Source organism: Panthera leo, chromosome A1 (genome assembly GCF_018350215.1).
Source record: "Panthera leo isolate Ple1 chromosome A1, P.leo_Ple1_pat1.1, whole genome shotgun sequence".
In the NCBI taxonomy this organism is placed as follows: Eukaryota; Metazoa; Chordata; class Mammalia; order Carnivora; family Felidae; genus Panthera; species Panthera leo.
This window is the reverse complement of record NC_056679.1, coordinates 179174648-179184883: the sequence shown is the minus strand read 5'-3', so window position 1 is coordinate 179184883 and position 10236 is coordinate 179174648. Positions and strand designations below refer to the sequence as shown.

The following is a 10236-nucleotide window of genomic DNA, read 5'->3' as shown; positions in this document are numbered from 1 at the left end:
CGTTTTAAGTGAACTTGGAAAAAAGCATTACTATCACTGTAAGCAATTTCCTTGAACTCAGTTTGAATAATAATTTTATCTCAAAGCCTCTGATCCTCTAACCTCACCTCCAGCCACAGAAAGGAGCAGCATCACAGAAAGAGAAATTCCACTACTTCATTAATGCACTGAATATTAGAACACTTGTCCCTCCTTCTTATTCCTATAAAAACATCTGCACATGGGCCCAGCTGGCTTGCAAATATGTTCCATGATGCAAGCCAGCTTTCAGCCCCTTCCTATCACCCTCTGTCTTGTCTCCTTTCTGCCAGCGTGCATTTCCCTTTTAAACATCTAACGCTTAGTGAAAAAAATCAATGTTAACAGGTTAAAAGTTAATGTGTTTCACCTGTTTCACCTCCTTCTATTAGTAAACTTGGACCAGAAAATGGGGATTTGACATATTACCCGTTTGCCTATCTCTCCAATAGAGGAAATTATGAGGGGTGCTCAAGAGCTGTTCATCAAAATGTCAGGCTCCGATTTGCTAAAATCATTACAACACCTGCTTTCTGGGAATTATCGTGAAATCTTGCTCCTTTCCCCTTTGTATAAAGCCTGCTATAGGCCAAGAAATATACCTACCCACAGCTTTTATTTACAATTCAAGGCCTATTTGGGATAGTGGGGAGGAAGGAAATTTCAGTAATCAGCTTATGGTGCACAGTCCTTAGAGGATGGGGCTGAAAGGCATCCAGACCACTTGGGAAGCTGCTTGATATGACGGAGTTCTTACAAGATTGCAGGGGACAATCTAAAGTTTCCATTAGTTCAGACTCAGTAAGCTATGCTCTGAGAACAGTTTCACCTGTAAACTATCTCAACACCAGCTGAAGCAGCAAGCATCTGATATTCAGGTAGATTAGAAGAAATACTTTTTAAAGAAGCAATTCTGAACCATTTAAAAGTCATACAAAAGGCTCAAAATGGCAATCGTATTGAGAGCACGTGAAGAACTTGGGTTCCTGAAACTAAAGCTTATACTGAAGACTCAGATCTTTACCACTTTCCATGTTCTATTTTCTTGCATAGTGCTCATGCTTGCCCCCCCTGTTAGTCACTCGATGATACCCTAAGCAAAAGGAATGGTGGGTAAATACTTGGCTCGCTGCAGGATTTTAAGCAGCTTTAAAAAAAAATTTTTTTTAACGTTTATTTATTTTTGAGACAGAGAGAGACAGAGCATGAACAGGGGAGGAGCAGAGAGAGAGGGAGACACAGAATCTGAAACAGGCTCCAGGCTCCGAGCTGTCAGCACAGAGCCCGACGTGGGGCTCGAACCCACGGACCGTGAGATCATGACCTGAGCCGAAGTCGGATGCCCAACCGACCAAGCCACCCAGGTGCCCCTTAAGCAGCTTTTAATTCCCAAACTGCTCCTGCCTTTTTATCTACCACCTCTACAGCTAGAAGGGTAAGAGCTAAAAGACAGAGACCATAAACCCTGAAGATTAAAAGGATGAAAGTCTCACTAAATTCAGCTGCTGATTTTCCCAAGCATGAGCCATGTTCTCCCACTACTTAACATGATCAGAAGTAGCAAATAAAAACACAGGACACCAGTTAAACTTGACTTTCTGATAAATAATGTTTTTTTATTATATATCCCAAATATTGCATGAGCATACCTGTACTAAAAATTATTCATTGTGTGGCTGAAATCAAATTTAACTGGCTGTCCTGTATTTTATTGGACAATCCTACCACCAATGGATTCAGGAAAATGGTTGGACTTTACAGTCTAGTGAACTGAAGAAAAAATTCATTCAACAAAGCACGTGAACAATAATTTAAAAATGTAGAAAGCTCTTAACTGCCAGAAAAAGACTAAAGGACCCACCTTATCCTACCTCTTTATATAATCAGCTAGCCCAGTGATTCCACCATGGTTGTACATTAGAGTCACCTGCGAAAGAGCCAAACATTTCTGATTCTTATACCAAATGAATAAGAATGGGATTTTTTAAAAACATTTTCTGTGATTCTAATGGGCAGTCAGGTTGAGAACCATTGAGCTAAAGAGGCAGTAAAGAAAAGCTGGAGTGCAGGAGCGAGTGCATGCCTGTGTTAACCCAGGTTCCCAAACTTTGCTGCACGTTGCATTCTCCCAGGGATCTTTAAAACTTACTGATGCCTGGCACCCACCCCCAGACATTCCAATTTAATTAGTGTTGGGTACAGCCTGAGCATCAGGAGTTGTAAAAGCTCCTCATTAATGTTCTATATTAGGTGTTTCTAATGTAGAACAAAGTTTGGAAACCACTCTTTGAAATGTACATACGTATATCTATTTCTTAGACTGAGAGTAGCACTGCTTATTTTTGTGGCAGTTGGAATGAAATCAGACCTTCCCATCATATTTAAGAATAGACAAGATGTTAGTTTTTTTAACCTATTTTTCCCTTTGACTGGGAGATTTAAATCCTGTGAAAGATATGCTGTTTTCAAGAACTTAACTCTGCCTGTTTATAGGACGCTTATTAATCCCTTTGGCAGGAGTTTTATTGGTAGGAGGATAACAGTCACCAAGACCCTTTCGTAACTCCCTGCCTTCAGTCATATATAATAATAATAATTACATGCCGATGTAATTCATAAGACATACCTATTTTGTTCATAGAGATTTGGGCCTTGCTATATTCAAATGCAGTCAAAAGGTACACTGTACTCCTATGAGTTTTCTTACAAATTGTAAATGCACATTGGTCTATGGAATTGTTACTCTTCCAACATTTAAAAGGTTACTCAGCCCAGAGAGATTATTCAGTACTGATCTGACAGAAAGTGCAAGAGTGTTACTTTTTAGTGCCAAAAGCCAATAGATCCAAATTTCCAAAGAAGCATGCTTTGTGGGAGAAAATGGGCTTTGCCCCAGCTGGTTGGGTAATCTGAGAGCCGAAGGAAGACATGAGTGTCAGAGAGGACACCTGACAAGTTCCAGAACTTCAGCTCAGAGAAGTATTTCACAAGACTGACCAATTTATCAAAAGTAGCCAAGTACTGCCAGCATGTAGTATGTCATAGGGGAGTTGATGGGGTTCATCTGTGATGAAGCCAGGGTCCAAGCATCCTGCCTGATAATGCAGAGGCAAATAAAATGGTAAAGCAATATTTGAAGAAAGGATCATATCCCATATCAAGGCTTCCTAAAGTTTTATCACCATGGTAGGAAAAAGGGAGTTTTACTATCTGTCTAAGGTATGTAAGACCCACAAAACACTTTCTCATTCCTCATATTTTAAGAAAACTTTGTAAACATAAGATTACCTTTTTAAATATGAATAACTAATACTTCTCATACATTTCTCATTATTATGCTTTTGGGCTATCTTGCTTAGTTGGGCATTCCATAACCAAAAGACTTTAAGAATTACTGCAATTATACACCCTTTTTAATATTTTCTATTTTTGGAAAATTAATAAGACAACATATTTTGTTTTGCACGAAATAGATAAACCTGTCCATGACATGATAAAGTATCAGGAAAACGTGAGTTTTAAAACTTTAAGTTAATCAAGGGTGGATCTTCCTTTAAAATAATTTAATACAAGTCTGCATTTACATAAAAGTGAACATTTCCTTTGGCCAAAAATGCTTTGCTTTACAGGCCCTCCCATAGGGTTATTTTTTACACCAGTTCCTGAGTATAATTTAAAATGCCTGAATTAAAGAAATTACATCAATATGTAAATTCTCAATGAATAAAAACTGATTCAAGTGAGGGACACATATTATCATAAGTGAACGAAGTGATTAAAATTTCAAAGGTTATCAAATATCCTAAACTACACATTTGGCATACCATCTCTGAGACATTTAATTTGTTTCACAGTTAATACATTTTCTGCATATTTGATTCAGAATTAAGAATACAAGTTACTTAGTTCTCTCCATTTACAGAGTCCTCATTTAAATTAATGAATTTCATTTTTCATTCATTAAGGAAACTTGACTTTAGCACCTAGCTCTCCCATGCACTATGACCCTTGCCAAGAGAAACCACAGTGAGTAAAACATATAAAGGCCTTTCTAGCCTCAAATAGCTTACAGTTTAGTGAGGCAGGCAGACATAAATGACACAAATTACTGTAAACTATTGTAAGTGTTCCAAAAGGATAAGCGCAGGGTGCTATAAAACTGTACATAAAAGACATGCTCTAGGATAAGGACTCAGAAAAGGGGAACTCTTTTCTGTCCCAGAGGGAGTGACATCTTGGCTAAGACAATGCTCTTAATAATAGCTGACATTACTGACATCATGCTAAATGTTTAAAAAGTATTAAACTACACAATGACCTATTGAATTAGCTCCTTTGATTATTTCATTTTGTACTTGAAGAAACTGAGTCTTAGAAAGGCTAAGAAGTTTGTTAAAGGTAACACTGCTACGGAGAAACACAGCCTCCAAATGAACCCAGATGTTGACTCTAGAACATGTACTGTATTCTGAACCATGAGTCATAGGGTCTCTACAGCTGTGGACAGTCTGTGCCAGTCTACAATAACAACATACTTAAACAACAGAGAATTTATTTCTCACAGTTCTGAAGGCTGAGAAGTCTAAGATCAAGGTGCTGGCCCATTCCTTGGTGAGGGCTCTCTTCCTGATTTGTAGATGCCACCTTCTTTCATGGCCTTTCTTCTGTGGGACATGGGGGAGAGAGAGAGACAGAGAGAGAGAGAGAGAGAGAGAGAGAGAGAGAGAGAGAGAGAGAGAGAGAAACAGAGAGAGAGAAAGAGAGAGAGAGAGAGAGAGAGAAAGAGAGAGAAAGATCTCCATGATCTTTCTCTTTCTCTTGTTATAAGGACACTAACCTTATCAGATTAGGGTTCCACGCTCTTGACATTATCCAACTACAATTACCTCCGAAAGCCTATCTCCAAATACAGTCACAGTGGAGGTTGGGGCTTCAACATATGAATTTTAGGGGAAAAATTTCAGTCTGCAGAATAGAATAAACTAAATAATAGGAGAAGAGTGTTCCAGATGAAGAATAACTATGACCTCACATAACTTAAGAATATAGTTTCATAACAAATACATGTGTTTGCTTAATTTTCTAGCGAAACTAGCAAGGTAACCATCTCTCCCAACAGAATCTAATTTTTGTAGCAGAAAGACGCTCTTTCAGATAAAATATTTGTAAAGACTGTCACCTAGTGGCAACACGCAGGAGGTAGTTCATGGGCAAGGATTATTGAACAGGTGTACTCAGCTGCTTACTTGGGGACGCCGACTCATCCATTTCTCCTTTTCCTGCGTACACTCCCAAGTTGTTTTTTTCTAGGAATAAAATATATGAAACTAAGTGTTACAACATCAAGACAATCTCCACTTCTTTCCACCAAATTTATGTGTGCATGCACACACACACACACACACACACACAGAAAAGCAGTGTGACAGTTTCAAGCTCTCAAAGAACAAGACCCTAAGTTTTATCCTGTCTCACTCTGAATCAGACCAAATAAATTAGGGCCAAGAGAACAGTAATTAATATAAATCATAACTAGTGAATATGTTCTATTTTGCGGTGCAGATTTGGGTCACTATACTGGATAAAGAGCCTCAACTAGTTGGGATGCTGACAGAAAATAAAAGAAATATGTAATGGGCACTGAAAGATAGGATATGATAAATAGCAACTACAGTCTTGTGAATAGGTGCAAAAATTAAAACTGGTATTTTTAATTTACGTATATATCTTTAACTAGACTGGGAACTATTCTGGGCAAGTAAAAACTATAGCTGATATGACACTTCAGTCTTAATTCTAACTGTCTTGGGTGCTAAAATCACCTGAAGTTAGCTTAACAGAGGCATAATGGTAACATGAAGTGGTGCCAAGAAGGGGATTACATACAAACTATTTTGGGTCCTTATTTTACTGCACTATACACTAGGCCCCTTCATTTAGGATAAGTCTTCCTTCAACCAATGCATTTTTCTCAGAGAAGCCATCTTAGATCCTATCTCTGGATGTTAGCAACTTCCAGTTTTGGCCTCATAGCATCCTAAATGTAAAGTGGGAACATGACAAGTTAATTACTTCACTCAAGCTCAGACTTAAGTATTATTGAGTGTATTGGTTAAAACCCTTCATGTTACAAGTAGCAGAAAACAAAAATTAAGACACTTGAGCAAAGACTAAATAGTTCATGGATATCTCTAGCTTGATGTAAGGCACAAACAGAATTACCTGGACTCTTTTTCAACTTCTCTAATTATTAGCTCTGCTTCTGAGTTTATTCCTAACAGACTTAAGCTTCATAGAACTAGGATAGCAGCTGGCAGCTCTGGGCTACAAAGTTTAGGTACAAAGTGGGTTAACAAAATCCATTTTCCAGAAGTCTCAGTGGATATTCCATTCTGTTTCACTGACTTGGATTCAGTTGCATGCCCATCTTTGAACAAATTACTATAACCAAAGTGATGGGCTACCTTACAACTGAAGGGTAGTATCAATTTTAAACAACCCACATGGTTGAAAATGGAGAGAAAGATGAATTATTAAAGAATAATTGGAATGCTTCAGACAAGAAAAAGAGTATGGAATTGGTTCTGGGAAGCTAACCAATAAATGTCAACAATGGCAGGATGATGCACCTTTGCTCCAAGTGAGGACTGCATCTGTTGAGGAGGAAAAGGCGTATAGCAATAGAGCTTATCAAAAATTGAAGCTGGATACACATAGCAGAGCCAAGGAAGACTGCCACTATCATTATTATTACTATTAAAGAGTCAAATCCACCTGCCTGGTACAGTCATTCATGTAGATAACTAATTAACGCAATAACTGTGACGGTTAAATTTCCTGGTCACTTTTAAAATGGTTCTTTTGTTGTTGTTTGTTGTTGCTGCTATAGTATCTTACTCTTCTCCTGTTCTGTGGATTAAGACAATCACCAAAGTCCTACACACAGCCCTCTCTTCTCTCTCTTAGACTTTTTCTTGATCTCAGCCATTCTCTGGGTTTCAATCACCACAACCTTGAATGTAACTTCTAAAACTTCGTTTCTTGGCCCATCCTATGAATTATGGAGCTTTGTAAATTATCCAGTTTCTATTTGCAAACTGTGTCATAGAGCCTTGGTATTGTTCTTGTTTGTCTAGTGCTCCAAACTAGCTGAGAACTTTACTTAATAATATAAATGAATAAGAAAGTCTAAACCATACTCTCAGTAAGAGTTCATTTTGGTAAATGCCTCTTTCACTAAGTTCTAAATTCCTTGAGGACAAAGACTATTCCCCTATAATACCAAAAGCAAATTTAGTCATTCAGTTAGTTCATGTCAAAATACACACAGCTTTCAGTACGATGCAACACTCTTTCAACACCATTTCTGGTAAACAATCCTCTTATTTCCACTGGAACAGTCATAGTGAAGGAATGATGGCCAGTTCACAATAGCAGTCTCTTCTAGTTTTGAACAGCTATAATATTAAAAATTGTATTGGGAAGGAGGGTTGTTCTTTCCCATCATTTAAATTCCCTGCCTATGCTTGGTGAATCCAAAACCTGTGTGAGGAAGCAAAATCTCATCTCACATTATGTAAACTGAAAATGACAGATAATATGCTTTTTTTTTCTGACCCATGGCATTTAGTGCATGGTCTGTGGACCTCATCTGGGTATGTGCATCTGTATTTGGAACTATGAATCTTAATCAAGTTTTCCAAACAAGCAGGGACCATCTAGAATTATTTCAATTGTGACATCTAGTGTCCAATGGTGGTAGTGGTAACAACTTATCCAGACTGTTCCTAAGGAATGACCATAATTATGAAATAGCTAACTTTAATGCACTTCCCCTTAGCTCAGCCATCCTTAATGGCCCTGCTCAAGCGTCACCTGCACTGTGACACATTAAAGGAGCACCCACACAAAATTGACCTCTCCCTTCACACAACTCTTTTAGTGTAAGGTATGTACTATTCACATGGCATTAATATATAGCCCTGCAGTTATTTATGTTTTATTTTTTAGTCCCCTACTGTATTCTGAACATCTTTCAGACAGAGGTAGGGATTATCACATCTCTGAATTCCTTCCACTATGCTTAACACATTGTGGCCACTCAGTTAATAGTTTAAAATATTAAAACCTAGATTTGGAATAAACATTAGTGAAATGTAGGTCTACCTTCTCATGTAACAAAAAAAAAAAAATGAAGTTCAGATCATGGTTGACCTAGGCTAGAATGTTGTCTTACTTATGGAGTTGGGTTGAGAAATCTTTGTTAAATGATAGGGAAAATGGAATTTCATTTACTCAAGAACACGGGAGTGATGACAAATGAACAAGCACCTGGCTCATTCAGACCCAAAGTGCATCTGCTAGGCAACTGGAAGGTATCAGTTGTTGCCAGTCTTCAAACCTATGTCAACCCTTCATTGTCTGGCCTCACTCAGTTAGAACTAGAGGTCCACAGGATACAAAAATGCTGATTCAAAGGGGGCACATGCACCCCAATGTTTACAGCAGCGTTAGCAACAATAGCCAAATTACAGATAGAGCCCAAAAGCCCATCAAATGATGGATGGATAAAGAAGATGTGTGTGTGTGTGTGTGTGTGTGTGTGTGTGTGTGTGTGTATACGTACATATATATATATATATATATATACACACATACATACATATATATACATATATATGTATGTATATATAATGGAATACTATTCAGCAATCAAAAACAATGAAATCTTGCCAAGTGCAACAACATGAATGGAACTAGAGGGTATGCTGCTAAGCGAGGTAAGTCAGAGAAAGATAAATAGCTTATGATTTCACTCATGTGTGGAATTTGAGAAACATAACATAACATAGGGGAAGGGAAGGAAAAATAACATAAAAACAAGAGAGGGAGGCAAACCATAAAAGACTCGTAAATACAGAGAACAACCTGAGGGCTGCTGGAGGGGAGGTGAGTGGGGGGTATGGGTTAAATGGGTGATGGGCATTAAGGAGGGCACCTTTTGGAATGAACACTGGGTGTCACATGTAAGAGATGAATGAATCACTGAGCTCTACTCCTGAAGCCAAGACTACACTGTATGTTAACTAACTTGAATTTAAATAAATAAATTTAAAAAAAGAACTAGAAGTCCACAAAAGAAACTGAAAAGAGGAAAGCAAGGAGGGTGTAGCACCCTAAGACCTAAAGCCAGACTCAATAAGACTGATCACCTCTGCCATAATACAAGAGAAATGAGGACTAAGTAATAAATTTTGAAAGACAGAACTCACTGGTGACATTGAGAACAGCCATTTTTACTGGACTTGTGGGGACCCAAACCTTAAGTGGGAAAAAAATGTAAGAATAAAAGGTAAGATAATGAAGATAGTCAATATCAATTTTTTTCCCAGGAATTTTGTGATCAAGGGAAGCAAATAGCTGGCTGGAGTCAAGGAAGATTAGAATTATTTTTTGAGATGTAAGTCCTTACAGCATGCTTATTTGCTGCTAAGATCCACCAAGGAAGAAAAACACTGATGATGAAAAAGAGAGGAGCTATGGCCAAGGGCTCAAGTAGGCAAGAAAGATGATCTCAAAGCACATGACCTTTAGAACAATTACTAGGACTCAGAATTGCTCAGTATATTCTGGCTATTGTTAGTTCTGATTGCTTAAATTTTTGAATTATGAATAGACATCACGCTTACAAAACATAAATTCGTTATTTAAACACGTACGCAAGAGCTTGGCCTCTAGCAGCAGACTGCATTAGTTCAAATTCTAGCTCTTCCATTTGACCAATATACCTTTCTTCTTGGGGCTGTTTTCTTTACAGAAAAGAGAGGGTACTACCTACTTCCTAAGGCTGTTTGTGGACTTAACTGATATAATCCGCATAGAATTTAACACTGTACTGACAAATGTCAATGCCATTATAATGATACCTGTCATCCTGTTCTATAACAGTAACTGTGCTTCTGTCCTTTGATGAGTTTAGGCACTGTCACACTGATTCAGACTCCTGGAACCCTGGGGAGATAAGTGAGGGCATGGCCCTCGGAGCGCAAGCCGGCCAGTCTGCGGTAGGAAGCAGGAGGCTTCTGCACACCACAGATTTTCCCACTGTCTCGCCTTTTAGTGACACTGTCTCTCCCGAAGGTAATGGCGAATAAACAAACAATATGGCAATTCAAAGTGGACGCCGGAAGACACGCAGAAGAACAACTCTAAGTAAAG

The 10236-nt window shown here is 38.3% G+C and overlaps 1 long non-coding RNA gene across 1 annotated transcript; it reads right to left on the bottom strand.

Annotated features, from left to right (window-relative positions):
• Positions 1 to 4590: 4590 nt before the first annotated feature.
• LOC122224823 lies at positions 4591 to 10230 on the bottom strand. Its single transcript, XR_006204950.1, has 3 exons — positions 9945 to 10230; positions 5265 to 5324; positions 4591 to 4682 (listed from the first exon to the last, which is right to left on the bottom strand). It is a non-coding gene; the product is annotated as an uncharacterized LOC122224823 (long non-coding RNA).
• Between the last annotated feature and the right edge of the window lie 6 nt (positions 10231 to 10236).